Below are 19,711 nucleotides of genomic sequence, written 5' to 3'. Positions count from 1 at the left end.
CAGATAGACTATGTCTGGAGGGGAGGTGGGGACTGAATGAAAGATGGTGAAGGAATTAACCAAAGCACATTTATGCATAACCCTGGGGACAGGGACAAGGATAAGGGGCTGACTTAGGGAGGGGAGGGGATGGGGATGGGCGGAGGTGGGGAAAGGGAGAAAAAGCAGGACAACTGTAACAACATAAACAATAAAAATAAAAAATAAAGAAAGGAAAACTCATGGTGGCAGGAGAAAATGGTTTTTGAGTAGGTGATAAGTAATGGGATCCAGTGAACAACTGGAGTTTAGACTTAGGAGCACAATCCATCTACAGTAAGAGGAGGAAGGCAGAGCCTATTTTCCAAGCTATATATGAAGATAGCTTGGGAAATATGGTGGTAGGAGCAAGTACAAGTTCACTTTTGACTGCTGTATGTACTAAAACAATCAAGATCCAAGGCCATCATCAAAGTGTAAGCTGCAGCTTAGAGATTGTGGAGATTTGAAGAAAGAAAAGGTAGGAATGGTAGTTCTGGAGAGTGGGATGGACAGTAGACTAGTGAAATGTAGTGGGATTCTTAGAAAAGACTAAAGGCCCTTTGCAGTAGTGGTCATGGCCATAGATTGGGACCAATCAGCATAATTGTGGGTTTTTCTCTACCATCTTCAGCTGCCTGGATGTAAATATGGAGTCAACAGAAATTAGAATTTGCCTGAGTTGGTGTTTGTTAGATAAGCATGGTAGAAGACAGTGTGGTGAGTGAGTTGAAAGTGAATGCAAAGAAAATGTTGTTAATATAAATCATGGGATTTGAGCTGTCCAGGAGGAAGGTGATGACATCAAGAGACAGGATGGCATGAACAATGACCTGTAGGTCTCTATGGAACTGAAGAATTAGAATTGTGAACTGGAAGGGCAATGGCACGATGGGAAATAATATGAAGTTGGTTCTGTGATGACACATTTGAAATAGAGATGATAAAGAGAGTGCTGGTATTAGAAATATGACATGGGAGTGGGAGGCTAAGTTAGGAGAAAAGACACAATCTTTGGAGAAGAGGAAGCCAAGCAACTGAGAAGCCCAGAACTGGAATGGGATGTCTATGTGAATAATCAAATCACCAAAAATAACACAGAGCTAGTATTTGAGAGAGTGACAGGGCCAAATGATGAAATCTCCAAGCACTGTTGAAATGACAGAGTCAGCAAATGACTGCAGTGAGAATGAGTAGCAAGTTACAGAAATAGTCTTATAGAATGACCTTCAAAGCTAGAGGGCTTCAGAGACGAGGGTCTAGATGTAGTTCAAGGGGAAAGGAGGAAAACTGCCCCTTATCTTCCCCTGTGGTATGCGTGTTGTAGAAGGGAAAAGTAGCCACCACTGGAGAAGACCACAGGTAACCCAGAGGGGAAGCAGGTTCTACTTAGCAAACAAGAGTAGAGGGAAATTAAAAAAAAAAAATTGAAAAATATGTTCAGGGTGACTGTCTTGGTTTGAGATAGTCTCAATTTTGCCAGGTATCCCACTTTTATTAATAAAATCCCTATAGTATTATGGTTTATACTATTTATTTGGTCTTCTTCCTATTTCTGGCACAAATCTCCTAAAATTCTTGGAATTTCCTAAGTAAGGAGAGTTCCGTCACCAATGGGCAAGGATTTAATCAATCATTCCTATGTATTGGAGCCTGTATAAAACCCCAAAAGGACAGGGTTTTGACAGTTTCCAGGTTGGTAAAAACACTTAGAGTCAGGAAGAGCAGCACACTCTTCCCCCATCCCTTGCCTTATGCATCTCTTCCATTTTGGCTATTTCTGAGCTAATCTGTGTATAATAAACCAGTAATTTAGTACGTAAACTGTTTCTCTGAGGTCCTTGAACCGCTGTAGTGATTCATGAGCCAGGAGCAGAGAGAATGTGTGGGTAAGAACTAACTTGAGCTTCAGTAAGTAACTTGGTAATATACATATATAGCTACATAACATTAAAATCACAGTTAGGCCCTTATTACAGAAATGAATAAACATACTGAATACAACTTGGGGGAAAAAACAAGATAAAACACTCAACCACTTTGCTTTGGGTCTATAAAAATGTGAAGAGTCCTGAGCTATCATATCACTGGGCTTAGAGGCAGCATTGCATTTGCTACATCTGTCTTTTTGCCAAATAATTCCAACAAAAAAAATCACATTAGCACTTTACCTGCATCTGGGAGTTCAGAACCCACTGGCATATTTTTTGCGCTTCAGAAAACAGAGCTTTTAGGTCTGTCACTTGTCACACAGAATATCACTCTTCTTTCTGCGCCTGTGGGAGAATGAAAAACACACAGACATCATTTCTAGTAGCCCTGCCAATGCATGTTTAATGCCTGGCATTAGGTGTTTTTTTTTTTTTATTATTTTTTTCACAACTTATTTTTGTTTCTAACAGCCTTCTTGGATGTCTTAAGTCAAAATTGGTCTTGATTAGCTACTTTCCCAAAAAGGAAAGAGAAACTTAAATCCATATACAGCTTAGGCAGTCATAAGCATTTTAACTTGAGTCAGACTCTGCCGGGTCTTATAGCACACAGAGTAAACTATAAATAGGGATGTTTTCTAGATGCCCAGAGGAAAAAATATATATACATTTTATAAATTAAAGTGAAAATTATAAAGTGGTGTCATCTTATGTTTATAAAGATAACACTACTAACCCACTATTGACAGAGCATGTATTTTTAATTGCTTTTTTTATTATAGTGATTTAATCCATGATAAAAGCCAGACCTGCTGCAATTCTTCTTTTAATTAGCTACACTCTATTCTAATTCATCTATTCAGTCACTCATTCCTTTAATCAACAAAGTTTTTTTTCCCCTAGTGGCTTCCAAGTACCAGAAACTATGTCAAGCACAGAGGATGCCAAGATGGATTAGTTAGGTGAGACAGTAAAATGCAGAATAGCAGCTACTCAGAGAAAGATGTACATTATAAGGTAATATAACAAAACAGAAAGTCAACCAAGCAGAGCCTAGGGGAGGAGGCTAGTTCAGATCACAAAGGCTTCTTAGAGGAAGCAATGTTAAACTTAGAATAAGTAGGATTTTATTAAGTAAAAGAGAGATAAGTGAAAGTAGGGCAGGGAAAAGACAGCCTGAAAAAAGAGCACAAAGGTGAGCAGAACACAGTGTGATGCAGGAAACAAAAACACAATTACAATTTGAGATTAGGTGGTTATATTAGGGTTTTCTGGAGAAATAGGACCAATAGGGAATATATATGTGTGTGTATATAATATAAATTATATATCCTATGTATAATGTATACTTATATATAGTATTATAAATATAACATATGTTGTATATATATATTTGTATGTATATATGTACATGTACATGTAATACACACAAAATGAGATTTATTATATAGAACTGTCTCACATGCTTATGGAGACTAAGTCCCACAATCTGCAGTCTACGAGGTCTGTCCAGAAAAAGTCCAGCCATTGTTAATATAACGAGAACAGTTTGTGTGACACTGATGTAACCTGGCAGCCAAGGAAAGTGGACTGGAATACGCATGTGTGAACAATGATGACCTCATTGTATTAGTCAGTGGGGTGGTAGACACCATTGAGTGAGCATGTGGATTGCGTGGCCATACACTCAAAATGACTGAGCGAGTAGAACAACAAATTTTGCCTTAAGATCAAATATTTCTCTACAGAAACTACTGGAGCGATTCAAAAGGCCACAACTATGGGCAACTGGTGATTGCCAGTTTCATCACAACACACCTGCTCATGCATCACATCTCATGTAGAAGGTTTTGATGAAATATCAAATCACTCAGGTGACTCAGCCCCCCTACAGCCCAGATTTGGTACCCTGAGGCTGCTGGCTTTTCTCAAAACTAAAATCACCTTTGAAAGGGAAGCAAGTTCAGACTGTTGATGAGATTCAGGAAGTACAATGGGGCAGCTGATAATGATTGGGAGAATTGTGTGAGGTCCCAAGGTGCCTACTTTGAAGGGGACTAAGGCATCATTGTCCTATGTACATTGTTTTTTGTATCTTGTTATCTTTTTCAAGGAATGTCTCTTTTTCATATTACATGCCTGGATGCCTTCTGGACAGGCCTTGTATAAACTGGAGACTCAGGAATGCCAACAGTGTAAATTGCAGTCTGATTCTGAAGGCCCAAGCACAGGAACACTCTAAATCCCATTTCAAGGGCAGGAGCAAACCAGCATCCAGTTCAATCAGTCAGGCAGAGAGTATTCAACCTTCCTCCATCTGGTTTCATTCCAACCCTCTTAGGGTCAGCCAATGCCCACCCACATAGGGGAGGGTCACCTGCTTTACTCAGTTCACTTACTAAAATCCTAATCTCTTCCAGAAACTCACTAATAGACACACCTAGAATTAATGTTTAACCAGCTATCTGGGCATCCCTTGGCTCAGTCAAGCTAACAATACACAAAAGTCTACATCACAGGGCTACAGTAAAGTGACAGGTGAGCGGTGCAGTCTGTGCCTGGGGGTCAAAGACACTGCGGGGCATGTATCCCCTAGCTTATTTCCCACTCTCAAATTTGCTTCCCAAGTTGAAAGTGTATACACCTCTTTAAAAGTTTAGAAAAATGCAGAAAAGTAAAAACTGTAATTCCACTATAATTTTAAAATTAGCTCACTCTACCCATCAATTTACTTTTAAAATTAACCTCCACAGCATAGCTTCATGACTTTTTCCTTTATTTATTAGGCATGCTTGTACATACAGCTTTTGTTTGTTTTCCATTTTTACTTTCTTACTAATTTTTTTTGCCTTTGTCAATATCTGTTACAAATAGCTTTCAGGTTTGCATATATGTTTATATATCACTTTGATATCTTCAACATATTCCATGAATTGCTATAATTTATCAAATTATTGGTCTTCATAAACACTTTGAACATTTCATAAATTTTCTCCTACAAGCAGCTATAATGAATACTTATTTATTTGTTTGTGTGTTTATAATTATGGTCCTAAATGTAGGATTGTGGGTTAAGGAGCATGAACATTTACAAGTTTAGTAACTACTCTCAAAGAAGTCTCTGAAAATGTTGTGTCAATTTCTACTGCTGTCAATACAATAAGTTTTGTTTTCCCATTTTCTTGCCTGAAGTTGCCAGAATTAAATGGTATTCATTTATTTGGGTTTTTTTTTTTTCAAAATGATGAATGGGAAGTAATTTCATTTTTATTTTTACTTTTCTGATTGTTAATAATGTTCCACATTTTTTCAAATGTGTATTGGTTTTTGTATGCCATCTATATATTGCTAAATTATTTATTTTTCCCCTTTTTTAGTGGCTTATTATTACCACTTTTAAAAATGGTGATTTGATAATAATAATTTGTCTTTTTGGTAACTCTACCTCTAATCCATCAGGCTTTTCCATTCAGTCCACGCCCACTTCTGCATTTACCCTGTCAGTTTAGTTGATGTACTGGCAAGCAAATGTAATTTGGTCAGATCCTAATAGAAATCTTGGTCAGGCCCAAGGCTCCACTTCATAAGATGACATTTCTTTTTCCAGACTGCAATCTCAAGGAGCAGCATTTACTTTGCAAAAAAATGGAAAAAGCTAAATGGTTTTGTAAATGCCTGTAAGAGTTCACTGTTTGCTGACTTCCTTTTATTCCTAAGACTATTAATATAAATAAGGATTTGTATATAACTTAGTTCTCTAGTAAAAGAATGACAGCGACCAGAGGGGACAGGGGAGGGAATTTCAGGGGAAGAGGAGAAGGGTTTACAGGAACAAGTATAAAAGACACATGGACAAAAACTGGGGCGGGGGTAGAAATGGGAGGGAGGTAGGCAGGACTGAGGGTGTGGGCTGGGATGGAAGTAAAAGATGGAAAACTGTACTTCAACAACAATTAAAATAAAATAAAAAATAAATAAAAAAGAAAGTCAAATAATCCCTGATTCTGTATGAATAAAATTTTGAAAGCATCTTCCCTGAAGTGCTATTAAATTGATTATTAACAGACAAAAAATAAAGAAGATACATACTGAATGGGCTCAGTTTTTGAAAGATTCTTTTATGGGCATTTCTAATTAAAATATTAGACTTTCATGCCTGTGTATTTATTTCCATTGTATGATGCTGTTGAGACCTTTATAACACATACTTTGAAATTTTAGTTTCTAATAAAACTCTCCTTCTCTCAGTGAGAGAATTAGGAGACTATATAAGTTTCATTGGCATTCCTATGAGTTCAAGCCTGGTCATCCTTTCATATTTTTCAAAGGGACTTGCCTCTCCTCTTACTCTGTTATTTGGTCAGTGTTTTACTGTGATTTTCTTCTCAATTTCTTAATTTAATCCTCCTACTAAAACATAAATGCTCTGATTACCTATGATCTTTCTGCTTTTACATTTCTGAGACGAATTGTCATCTTAGGCACTGAAGTTTCTGATTACAAATTCCTCCTTTCTTGTTAGGTATCTACAACTCTATTTTCTTTATTTTAAATCAATATGTTTTGTAAAGTCCTTTATGGCTCTGCCAGTTGGCACTGACTCAGCTGGGAGATGATAGAATAAATAACATTTTAGTACCTAGGTAGTCTTTTGGGGCAAGAAATATATTACAATATAAACTATATTTAACATTTTATAGAAAACGGCCTGTTCTTTCCATTTTCCCTTGATTTCTTCTATTACACGTAATATTAAATAATGGAATTCAAAAGTAAAATAGAGGTATTTTACTGGAATTCAAATAGTCAAATGTAGATTTTTAAAACTACATAGCTAAGGATAGAGCTTCTCTTTTTATGTCATAGTGTATTAGTCTGTAATATAAGCTGAGCATATCACATTAATGTTTTCTACATTTTTAACATGTGACATAAAATATTTTATTAAAATTTAAAATTTTATTTATTTTATTATTTTAAATTGTTAAATATTTGTAACAAAATTTACCATCTTAACAATTTATTTTTATTTTTTAAAGACATAATTTCTTTTCTTTTTCAATTACAGTTTGCATTCAATGTTATTTTCTATTAGTTTAAGGTGGACTGCATAGAGGTTAGACAGACACTTTACAAAGTGATCCCTTGATATTTCTAGTACCCACCTGGCACTGGACATAGTTTTTACAATATTATTGACTATATTTTCCTATGCTGTACTTAACCATTTGTAATTGTACAGTTTAGCAGCATTAAGTATATTCACATTGCTATGTATCTATCAACATTTATCTTCAGAAAAATTTTTAGATTATTAAACTAAAATTCTGTACCCATTAAAAAATTCCCTCATTTATTTCTCTCCCAAACTCCTAGAAACTATAATTCTGCTTTGTATCTTTATGAATTTCACTACTTGATGTACTTCATATAAGTAGAATCATACAGAATTTGTCTTCTTGTAATGGCTTAATTCACTTAGCATAATGTCCTCAGGGTTCATCCATGTTGTAGAATGTCCTTCCATTTTAAGGCTAATAACGCGTCATTGTATGTATATGACACATTTTGTTTATCCACTCATTAAACAATAGGCACTTGGGTTGCTTCTATCTTCGGCCATTGTGAATAATTCTGCTACAAATATGTTTGAGTCTCTGCTTTGAGTTCTTTTAGGTATAAACACAGAAGTGGAATTGCTGGATCCTGTGGTAGCTTTATTTTTAATTTTTTGAGGAACTGCATACTGTTTTCTAGAGTGGCTACACCATTTTACATACCCACCAATTTTTCCACATTCTCACCATCAATTATTTTGTTCAATTTTTATGGTAGTTATCCTAATGGGTAGAAGTTGGAAAAGATAAATTTAAGTTATATTATAATATACATTTTAAGAAGGAATATGTTGACTAACAAACTTGAATCAGTACAAGTTTTGTCATTTAACTCCAGTAGAAATTATATTGTGTTGGCTACTCAATCTACCCCATAAAAATGGGTCACCCAGTAGTGATTCTCAAATAGAACAATAAACTAACAACCTACATCCAGCAACAAAGGCAAGTCAGAATGGGGAGAGGTGTGTATAATTCAACAAAACAAATAGAATCTGTGCTATTCTGACCCACACAATTGAGAAGTGTTGGTTCTCGTAAATTCTCTGGGAACATTTTTCTCTGACCATTACCCATTGCTCTTCCCAAAAGTCATCACAGTCTAAGAGCTGAAAGGGAATGTGAAAATCTTCCACTTGAATCATTTTATTTTATAGATGAGAAAATTATACTTAAAAAGATTAAGTAATTTATCTTAGGCCTCATAGAATATTAGTGTTAAGATTTATGACTAAAGCTCACATCTCTTAGCTTCTGGTTATTGGCGCTTTCCATTACAGAAACAACCCATTTGGGGCCAAGATATTGTTAACAAAACAAGCCCTATTCCCCAGTGTAAGGTTTTCTTAGACCCCAGCCAAGGAAATAAATACCAATTAGCCATGGAAACAAGCAGATAAGTTTTGTTTTGGAAGTTTGTGGTCCTGGGCAACATTTTCTCTGCCCAGAGAAAGGGCTAAGAAAAGACCGCATGAGAGAAAGGAAAGGGTGGGAGTTTTACCTGGCTTGACTTCGAGCGGGAGCTAAGGATTGGTTCTTGGTGAACAAAGAAGCAACATATCATTGGTGGCTCCTGGTCTGATGTCAGTCACCTTTTCTGGGTCAGAGTTTAATGGCACATTACTTGTAATCCAAACAGTGGCCATATTTGTAGTTCAAAATGCTAATTGTAACTAGGTTCCCAATTGTCCTACCCTGCCCATCCTGACACCCAGGATCTTTTTTTTTTTTACTGTGGTTCCTTGTCTGCCACTAGTAGGAATTGTGGCTCTCAATGCCAGAGTTTGGTAAAAAGGAAAGGAACTATTTATTCAAAAGTTATACAAGTTTAGAGTAATGGTGGATTTCTACCATTAAATCTCAAAGTCCCTTTAAAACACCCACAAACACACACACAGTCCTGCCTTCCCCCTTTTGCCCAGTCAGGCCAGTCTTAGAACATGCCAATCAGCAGTACCATCCTCCAGAAGGAAAAAAATAAAAACAAAACAGAAGTCCTTAGCTCACTTCTGGTTCTTCCCAGTAATCTGTGCTCAACTGAGCAGATCTCCGAAACTCCCCCCGCAGCATCAGCTGTGTCGCTGTGATCTCCAGTTCTTAACCAAAACCGTGTGGCACCTCCTCATGGCCCACAAGCAAGAGTCCCTTCACCCCTTTTCTTTCCACACAGCCTCGAATTGTCCCTCATCCCCTGTGGCCACCTGCCTTTAGTTTAAATCCTGTCCTGGAACCTCCTCTGTAACCCCATTTCTGACTCCTCCCACAATGGGCTACACCTGCTAGTGTACCCCTATTCTTTGCCTTTTTTGATTGCCAGTTAGTCCCAGCAGGTGTGGCCCCATGGCATGGTGCAAACCATCTCAAAACTCTCAGCCATAAGCAGGGGAGATGCCTTAAAGCTATGCCTTTAAGTTATGCCAGATACCTTCCTGGCTCAGCTTAGGCTAGGAAAGTAGCCTGCTGTTACTGGTATGCAAAATAACTGCTGCTTTTCCCAGCCCCCAAGCTAGGCTTGGATGGGGCCTTGGGGCCTGTCAGCCTACACCCTGTTACATTTGTACCACAACTGTAGAGCTTCAATCTCTAATATCCTCCCAAAGCTAATTAAAATTCACACCACAATTTGAGTGGTTCTCGAACTGTAGAAGATACTAAGAATTACCTACAAAGGCTGCACAAAAGTCTTATTCCCAAACTCCAAACCCAGATATTAAGATTCACTAGGTCTGGTATGAGATTGTAAAAATTAAATTTTTAATAAGCAATTCAGGTGTTCCTTATGAAAATTGTTCACAGATTATCTTCGAAGAATCACTCTTTTGGGCATTATTTGAAAACCTTTGTCCTAGACCAGTGACCTCTAAAATATGGGCTCTGGACCAGCAGCATGAATGCCACCTGGGAACCTATGAGATATGCACATTCTTAGACCCCACTCCAGAACTGCCTAATCAGAGATTCTGTCTGTGGGGTAGAAATTCTATAACACGTTCTTAAGGTAATGCAACTAAAATGTGAGAATGAGCATAATTAAGTTCAAGCAGGACACTCAGGTCATTCTGTTATCTTTCAACCAGAAGCTTTAGGAATCCAGAACTTTAGGTACATCTAAGTAACCTAAAGTCTTTTTTATCACTTTAATGGATGCTACCAGGCTTTTTAATATATGTGCATGATTTTCTAAATGCTTCAATACAGAGGAACAAAACCTTCGCTATCTTTGTTCCTTACATGTAATTAATCAGAAAGTAGAGGTTAAGTGAGGGGCACATCAGGTGGCAAATGTTGCTTCTTTTCTTGTGATGGCATTTATTTTTCAGGAATGAGACAACACTTATCTGCTTGCTGTACATCTCTACCTGGATGCCCAGACACGGCCCCTGCCAGCTCTATATCTAGCACTGAACTAATTATCTTCCTTTGCAAGTTGATGCTTATCTTTCTGTGTTCTTCATTTCTGTTAAAAGCACCAATGCTCTTCCTGTCACCCAGCCTAGAAATTGAGGAGTCTTTTTTTATTGCTTTCATCTTTCTTACCAGAGCCAATTAATTGCTTTAACTATCAGTCTTGCCTCTGAAGCATCTCCCCCATTTATTCCCTGCTTTTCTTTTCTACTTCCAATTTAGTAATTCATGTCACTGTTACTACCTTCCTGGACTGTAGAAATAACTGATTGGCCCCCTCCCACATATTAATCTTCCCTCAGAATACTTCTGATAGTGATCCATCGTTGCTCAAAACCCTTTAAGTGCTTCACTTTATCTCAACTGTAATTTGTTTATCCTGGCATTTAAAAGTTTCTGCAATTTGGTGTTGACCTTCCTTTCTGTTTTCATTTGTTTATTTATTCATTATTTTCATTCAAAAAATTTTCAGTGAACTGTAACCTAGGCATTCATCTAGGTGTGTTTTTAAAAATATTTCACATGCCTTATATTCTTATCAAACTAAGGTTTACTGACTTCCTCTTATATCCTCCATATTCATATATGTGAGGTGTTGTTCATCTATTTTCTTCCATCATAAATTTACTCCTCCCACTACATTTTTTCTGTCACTATGAAGTCATTTGTAATTCTTCTGCCTAAAATATTTATTCATCAATAATAATTTAATAATTTATTAATAACGTATTCATTTGTAAATATGATTTCTTCTAAATATCATAACTTTATGTGTCTATCTATTCTTCTAGATGGCATACTACTTAGGTCAGGACCTATATCTATTTTATCAGTTTATCCCTATGTCTCTGTAACAACTCAGTCTCTAGAAAATTTAATTAAATAGCTCAATTTGAAGCTTAACGCTTAGTCTTTCTTTCCAGTTTGAATGACTAAAATCTTCTTTAACAGCAATCAGCCTCAGACTGTTCATGAATTCAGACCCCAAATTTTTAAGCCTAGGTCCTCATAAAGAGTCTTAAAGGGACTGAATTTTTTTAATATTCTGAATGGTACAACTTACTCACTATCTCAAAAATCTGTCAGTTAAATACTTTGTTTTATAAGTAGAATAGGTCTCAACACTTTTCCACCTAATGATCGCAGCCTCATTGTGTGTGTTTATTTAACAAAGGCCTATTAATTTAATCAGAGGATGTTGACATGTAGAATTTTGTGTATTTAGATTGATAAAATGAAGTTGTATGTTCTTGTTTTATATCTTTTGTCTAGAAGGCTGGGAAACAAGGCAGGGAGCCCAGAGCAGGTCCAGGCTAGGATCAAACAAGTGGGCATTCACCTCAGGTGCATGATTTAAGGGGGTACCAAAACATATCAGCAATGATTACACATAGACATGCTCCACATGGTGTTGGCAGATCCAGTCTTTATTTAAAATTTTGTTCATCATGGATTTTTTTATTTTGATTTTTTTAAATATGTCATTAGCCCTGGCTGGTGTGGCTCAGTGGATTGAGTGCCAGCCTGTGAACCAAAGGGTTGCAGGTTTGATTCCCAGTCAGGTCACATGCCTGGGTTGCAGGCTGGGTGCCCAGTAGCAGGTGTGCGAGAAGCAACCACACATTAATGTTTCTCTCTCCCTCTCTTTCGCTTTCTCTAAAAATAAATAAATAAAACCTTTTAAAAATATGAAACCTTTTAAAAATATGGCATTAAATATTATTTACCTTGATTATTGAGTTTGGTACTCCCATCACTTTTTTTTTGCCCAAGCCAAATGCTTTATTCACCTCAACCTATTCTAGGTTCTGAGAAGGAGATAGAAAACAAGGTAGGAAGGAAAGAAGAAAGAAAAAGAGAGAAAATGAAAGGTATGAAGACAGACAGACACAGAACTGTATTGAATACTCTTAATCTTTAAGTTTAAAATATTATATTCAATTAAAAATATATAAAATGAGTGGATTAATGATTCTGCCATTACTGATGTAAATCAATGATGAGTGCTTGTGTACAGTGTATCAATCCTATTATACAGATGTAATAATTTATGTGTGAGTGTTACAACATAATGTGGCCCTTGGAAGGTTGATTCTGAATTCTTTTTATTTTTTAATACTTAAGTTTATTTTTTCCTTGTTAGAATTACTTACAAATTTTATGCAATGTGTCAGGAGAATTTACCTGTTAATCTCAGACAACATCCAAACAATGCTTACTTAAGTATTTCTTTAAGAGTCCAAAATAACATGTCAGATCTAGTTCATGTTATTTGGGCTTTAGAGGGAGATGGAGTGCAGCTTGAAGCTGAGATTCCCTGTTAGTCTGCCGTAAGGCCTAGTCATAATCCTGAGAAATCACCAAGAAAATTTCCTTAAGTGTAGCACATTAAAGGGGAAGAATATAAACTTAAAATAAAGAGAATTCAGAATTAATATACTTTCATGGATACATTTATTTTTAGTCCCCCTGAGCTTTATTTTTTTTACCTGTCAAAGAAGAGGGGCTGTGTAGTGTGAGATACTCGATTTAATTTTAAAGAAAATAGAATGTTGCCTGGAAAAGAGTCAATACTCACTAATTATTATTTCCCCGTTCCCTGACAATAAGTCCCACCATATGCACTTGTTTGCTGATTCGCACCTAGAATGTTAAGCTTGAGTGCCCCATCTGCTCAGCAGCAGTAAACATGATGGACTTTCTGCCACAGGTATATCCCTGTCAGAAATGTATTGCACCTAATACTTTTGTGTATTTAACTCTGTGTATAAAACATCTAGCCTACAGGAAGCCTATAAATTATAGTCAAGTAAAATATTATACTTGAAATGTGAAGCGAAAGAAGCTTTTATCACCTTTTCAACTCAAAATATCAATATTCTTTTTCACTATGTTAACACATAAAGGAATCACCCATCTATGTAATTCTGAAAACAGAGATAGTCTTACTTATCATTTCTCCATTTGGGACTTTGCATTAAATAATTACATTTAATTTTAGATGAATTCCTTTCCTACATTAAGTTTGTGAATCTAGCCGCTTTGGGAAATTGCTCCACATATGACACACAATAACCCATGAACCAAGTCTCATTTTTCAACCCTGATCTCCTTGGAATTATCCACAATATTTTGTATATTTTTGCTAACATACTATTTGAAAATCAAGAGCTGTGTGTCTTAGAAGCACGCCTTTTAAATCAGATATGCTGTGAGAGCCACTGAATGATCAAATGAGCCAAAAATATTTACCCATCTGATAGTCTCTACTCAACATATAGTTGTTTAATATATATTTTCTCATATATTTGACACTCAACAACAGCTCTTCCTTTTATCTTTTCTTTCTCGGTTAGTAGCAAATCTATTTTTTAAGTTTCTTAGTCCAAGAGCCTTGAAATCTGTCTTGACCTCTCCCTTTCTCTCACATCCCATGTCTGATCTGTCAGCAAATGTTACTGTTTTTTTAAGAACATGTATACATGTTCTCACCACTTTCGCTGTTGTTTCCTAGTCCAAGCCGCCATTGTCTCTTCCCTGGACTCTTGTTCTAGCCTCCTGCCTGGACTCCCAGCTTCTACACTGTTCAGCCATAGCTTCACACCATAGATGGTCTGTCTTCCAGTCTCGTTATCTTTTTGAATTGGTTCATCTGGTCTCTGTGCTGTTTCTTGAACTTGCCAAGCACAACCCCTTTCAAAGCCTTTTCACTGGATGTTTCCCCTTTCTGGACTATTCTTTCTCCAGAGACTTCCATGGGTGGTTCCTTCACCATCTTCTAGTCTCAGCACAATGTCACCTGCTCACCAAGACCATCCTTTACCACCATATTTTTAAGTGCAATGTCCCTCATACCTTAGCATTTCATGTATTACTTCCCTGCTTTATTTTTTTTACCATGACATATATAACTCTATAACATATAATTTGCTTATATATTTTACATATTAGCTGTTTCCCTATACTAAATGGAAACTGTATGAGGGCAGGAATGTTTGCCTTCTTTCTTCACTGATTTATTTCAAGAACCTAGAATAGTGTCCAAAACATAGAAGGTTCCTCATAAATATTTTTAAATAAATGTTTTTTGGCCAAAACAAAAAAAGACATATCAAAAATACTGAATTACTTAAAAGCAAATAGCCCCTATGATTTTCTTCTTATGTAGTAAGAAATTATTTGGCCAAAAAATTAAGTGTGTCAAATTATTAATTATTAAATTTTAGAATTCAAACTATATAGTCCTGGGAAAGTAACATTTACAATATTTATTTTTTCCAACCACTGATTCATTACTCAGTGACTTAGTTGTACTTAAAAAGAACATTACTTGAGATATTTGCTCAGCAATGTTAATTTTATATAAAATTATCATTTCTATTTGTTTTCTTAATGTAGCTTTCTTTGACCACTACATTTGATTAAATGAGCATCTCTAAAAAATGAATAGCTTTAGTGTGTTGGATGGGAATTTCACCAGGCAGCTTCTGTGTCTCAAGAATATTGTAGGATAACTTGTCAGGTTACCTAACTTACTTCCAAGTAGCTGAGGCAATGAGATATCATTTCAGTCTAAAGTCAGCCCAACAATAAGCCCAAATGGTTGTGGGCAATGAAAGTTCTTGACAAAGAAAGACAGGACAAGGAATTCAGGAATTAATACTGAAAATGTGTTATGATGAATGAAAATGGGATTATATATGCAGACTACTGTCAACAGGAAATTTTTGGATGCTTAGTTCTATAATTAGGCCTGCCTTCCAGTTAAGATTTAGAGAAGGGTCACTATAAAGTGTGATTCAGGAAGCTTTTAAAAAACTTTTATTGACCAGGAGTATCCATCCTGGCTGGATACACCTGTGGCTGTGGCTGCATGTGGCCCAGGATGGCTATGAATGTGGCCCAACACAAAATCATAAATTTACTTAAAACTTTGAAATATTTTTTGATTATGTGTTGCAATGTATTTAATGTGTGGTCTAAGACAACTCTTCTTCTTTCAGTGTGGCACAGAGACGCCACAAGGTTGGACACCACTGGCTACACAGAGAATCAAAAAACATTAAAACTGAAAAAGGACCTCAGGAGTGATTGATTATAACCTCCCATTGTATGTAGAATCCTTTTCTGCAAGCTGCACAAGCCTGGTCATTTCACTTCTGAACAATCCAATTTTTAACTGCCTTTCTTACATTATACCAAAATCTGTCTCCTCATATCATCCATCCATTGCTTGGTTGCCTTCTAAACAAGTATAAACCCTTCAGATATTTAACATCAAAATTCTTACTTTCTAAATAAATATCTGTTTGTTTCTCAGATATCATGCTTTTCTGATAATTTCATTTCTTCTGAATTAACTGTTTTGTCAATGACTTTCCTAACTTATTGTTTCCAAAGCTGAACACAATACCTTCAGTACACTGGTCTTACCGACTCAGACATGCATTGCTGTACTTCAAAGCCATGCCATAAACATGACATCTGTTGAGGTTGTGTGTACTCAAATGCTTACATCTTCTTTAATAGGGCCACTTATTCAGCCAGTTCCTAAGCAAAAAGATTATAGATTTATACCTTTGAAATAGTTCCTTAGTTTTTAATTCTTAGTTTTTAAGTTATCTGTAAATTTATGAAGTGTATCTGCCAAGTATTTATTAAAGCCATTAATGGGAATTGAATTTGAGGATAGGGTTAAATACAGAAACCTGTGAGAATCTAATGTTTACACAAATGTAGAATATAACAAATAATAAAATTTCTTACAATGCTCAATTAATTTTAAAGCTAGTCTATCATATTATTCAACATGTTATTTTCTTCCTGACAAAAATAATTTAAAGTACTATATATATATTTGTATTATATGTTACTACTCATGTAAGTACTATTACATATATTCTTTATCACTTCTGATCTAGTGACCCTATCACTATGAAAATATTAATTTGTCGTGACTTCTTCTTAAGGGACCCAAGATGTGTCTTAAAATTACTCTTATTTTTTAAAAGAATCTAGAAGTAACATATCTGTTTTAGGATGGGTCCTAAATTATTTCCCAGGACTCATATTTCTTTTTTTTAGGAAAAAAAATTGCACAATTTTACACAAAAATCATTGTTCAAAGTCTCAGTTCTACCACATAGCTGATTTTTCAAAGTTTGCCCACAGCACTTACTGCATCTCATCTGCAATTTCTTCAGTGTTTAGGGGTCTCAAAATGTTACTGATTATAAACCCCTAACAATAAAAATTATTGAATATATTCCTTATTTATAATTATAGACGTAGTATAAAGGTTAAATAAGCAATACTTTTAAAGAATGTTGCATTTTACAATTATTCATTGTACAAATTTTTCCCACTATAAATCATTTTTAAATGAGAGCAAAGTAATTGTATATTTAATAACTTTTTTTAATTTCCTCTTTTAAAATATTTTTTATTTTTCAGTTACAATTACATACAATATTATAGTAGTTTTAGGTGCATAACCCAGTTATAAAACTTACTAAGTGCTCACCCCAAGAATCTAATGTCCATCTGACACCATACATAGTTATTACATTATAATTGGCTATGTTTTTTTTTTTTAATCTTGACAACTCTTTCTGATATATGGCCATGGGATTATGTTTAGATATTCTCTGAATTTTTAAATTGCTCTCCTGAAAGCTAAAAGTGTTTAAATGACTCGTCCCAGTATATTTTCAATAGTTAAGAACTTACCAATGGAACTTTTCATTCTCCAAGTTTCCTGTTTTCTGTATGATGAAGTAGTAATCTTCTGTTTAATTTATACCTTCATTTTGTGTTTATTTTGTTCTGTAATGTACCTTGAGTTAGGCAGGTGTTTGAAGAATAGGAAGATAAGTAAGATAGATCGTATTTTCAAGGAATCTTGCCTTCTGAAAAGACAAATCGTAAAAAAAAAATGCCTATGATGCATGGTGGCAAGTGGTAATTGTTATAAAAGAAAGGCACAGATGAAGTTCTATGTGAGTTGACAAAACAAACTATAATTTGTTTTTATTTTAAGATTTCCAGAATTAAATCTTATGTAGCAGCTTCCCTAGGTATTTGCTTGATTTCTATGAAATAAAAGGGGCTAAAATGTAAATGAAGGTTTCATTCACAAATTATATTTGAATGGAAATAGAAAAAAGATATCTGAACAGTTGATGCCTTCTTTTATTATTCTGTCTTCTTTGTGCATTAGTTTTGTAGTCTGTATTAGAATGTTTATCTTTTATTGACCAAGTACAATGTGGAATATGCCCATAAAAATTATTTTTTCATACTGTTTACCTCATTGTTTTAACCACCATTTTATATGAAAACATATTCATTTTTCCTTTTATTACATATATATCTTTTATCTCATTTTAATCTTCATACATAGTTATTACATAAATTTTCATATACCTGTAATTTCATATGCCAGTAAGATTATTAAAGTTTTTCTATTTTAAAACATTTCTACAACGTGAAATTGAATAAATATTTTTAATAAAAATTTCAAATTTATTACCTATACTCCTTTTCAAAGTTTTTTTTAAAGATTTTATTTATTCATTTTTAAAGGGAAGGAAGGGAGAGAAACATCAATGTATGGTTGCCCCTTGCGCACCCCCTATCCGGGACCTGGCCCTCAAACCAGGCATGTACCCTGCCTGACTGGGAATCTAGTTAGGGACTCCTTGCTTCATAGGCCAGCACTCAATACACTGAGCCACACCAGCCAGGGCTCTTTTTCAAAGTTTTTATTTATTAGCTTTAAATTACACCAAGATTCTGGCTTCTAAATACTGTTCTGCAATAAAAGAATCAAGAATCCTTAGAGAAATGACTCTGAGGCTGAGGCAGAAAAAAAGCTTTTTGTGCTTTATTTCCTGGAGATTTTATCCGTCCCAAGCTTGTTTTTTTGTTTGTGCTATCATAGTTTTTGACTTCCACAGTTCTTTTTTATTCTCTGAATGCTTGTTGCATTTTCTGTAGAATCTCATATTTCATTACTGCAATGTCTCTTAACTCTAAATCTATGAGAATAGTTCTTTTGTTGTTGTCACTATATTTTTTACTTACCTTTAACATATTTCTCTCCTTGCCTATATTGTTTCTTTTAGTTACTTTTATTTCTTTAATGTTTTAGTCACTTTCAACCTTAGAGACTTTCTTTTGATATCTGGTCAAGTTTGAATGGTGGCTCCTCATTAAAAGCTAAGAATCAGTAGTTACTCGGAAGTTCTGAGAAACAGGCATAAGAATAGAGAGAAGAGTGCACTCCAGGCCAAAAGAAAAACAGGTGTAAAAGAACTAAAGCTGTATTGAACTTGGTCCCTTGGGAAAATAGCATTAAAATGGGTTTGAATATGGTATGAAAGGGAAGAGACACAAGAGATTAATTTTACCTTCCAGAAGGACTTTGGCTTAGACCAGAAGCTGAGAGTTCAGGCCAGAGGGAGCCATGATTTACCCCCAGAATATAGAAGGTATTCAGTCCAGGCAGAGGTCCAGCTATAGCTGTTTCCTGAAAACCTCAAGAAAACAACCACAGCCATCCACTCTCTTCAGCAGCTTTTATGAATGCTATTTTTATAAGTCACTTACAGCTTTGTCGTTCACTGAACCACAGAATTTTCAATTTGTTAAAGATCAACTTCTGAATTTCATTGGTACGGAAAGTGAGGCCCTGAGCCATAAACTTATTAGCATTTTTATTATTAAAATTTTATTGGCATTTAAAATTACATTAAGAGGGTATAAACATGCTGTTCCTAATATCATTTAAAGTTCCCAAAACCCTAGTGAAAAGGAACATGATGGCTTGACAGAGTAAAGGGATATATTTACCTGACTTGAGGAAATGTCATTGAGAAGCACCATGGAGGAAACTTAGCCTAACTTGGTGAAATGAAAGCATATTAGATTTTAAAAGGCGGAAGTAAGACAATGAAGTCCCAAAGACACTTCCCCAAAAGGCACTTGGTACATGAAGGCAGTAAATCCCACAGTATCAGCACGCCTTTTGTTCAAAGCACTGAGAAATTTTCTTGAGAGCTAAAGAATTGTAACAGTTAGCAACACAACTATAATAGTTCCCAGAAAACACCCCATAAGGCTGCCTTTAAATCATAAGGACCCAGAGCTTTTGGTTAGAAGTGCATTCCACTGTTTATGCAGAGTGAGGGTTAAGTGACTTGGGGTTTTTCTGATATTTTCTTAAACATTTTGTGATAG

At 35.4% G+C, this 19,711-nt stretch overlaps 1 protein-coding gene across 2 annotated transcripts in view; it reads left to right on the top strand.

Annotated features, from left to right (window-relative positions):
* The window catches only part of GRID2 (glutamate ionotropic receptor delta type subunit 2), a 1,446,155-nt gene that overhangs the window by 1,165,450 nt on the left and 260,994 nt on the right, over positions 1 to 19,711 (top strand). The gene's annotated exons all lie outside the window — the stretch shown is intronic.

The sequence above is a fragment of the Phyllostomus discolor genome, chromosome 1, assembly GCF_004126475.2.
Source record: "Phyllostomus discolor isolate MPI-MPIP mPhyDis1 chromosome 1, mPhyDis1.pri.v3, whole genome shotgun sequence".
Lineage (NCBI taxonomy): Eukaryota > Metazoa > Chordata > Mammalia > Chiroptera > Phyllostomidae > Phyllostomus > Phyllostomus discolor.
Note: the sequence above shows the minus strand (reverse complement) of the source record. Positions and strands in the feature narration are given on the sequence as shown.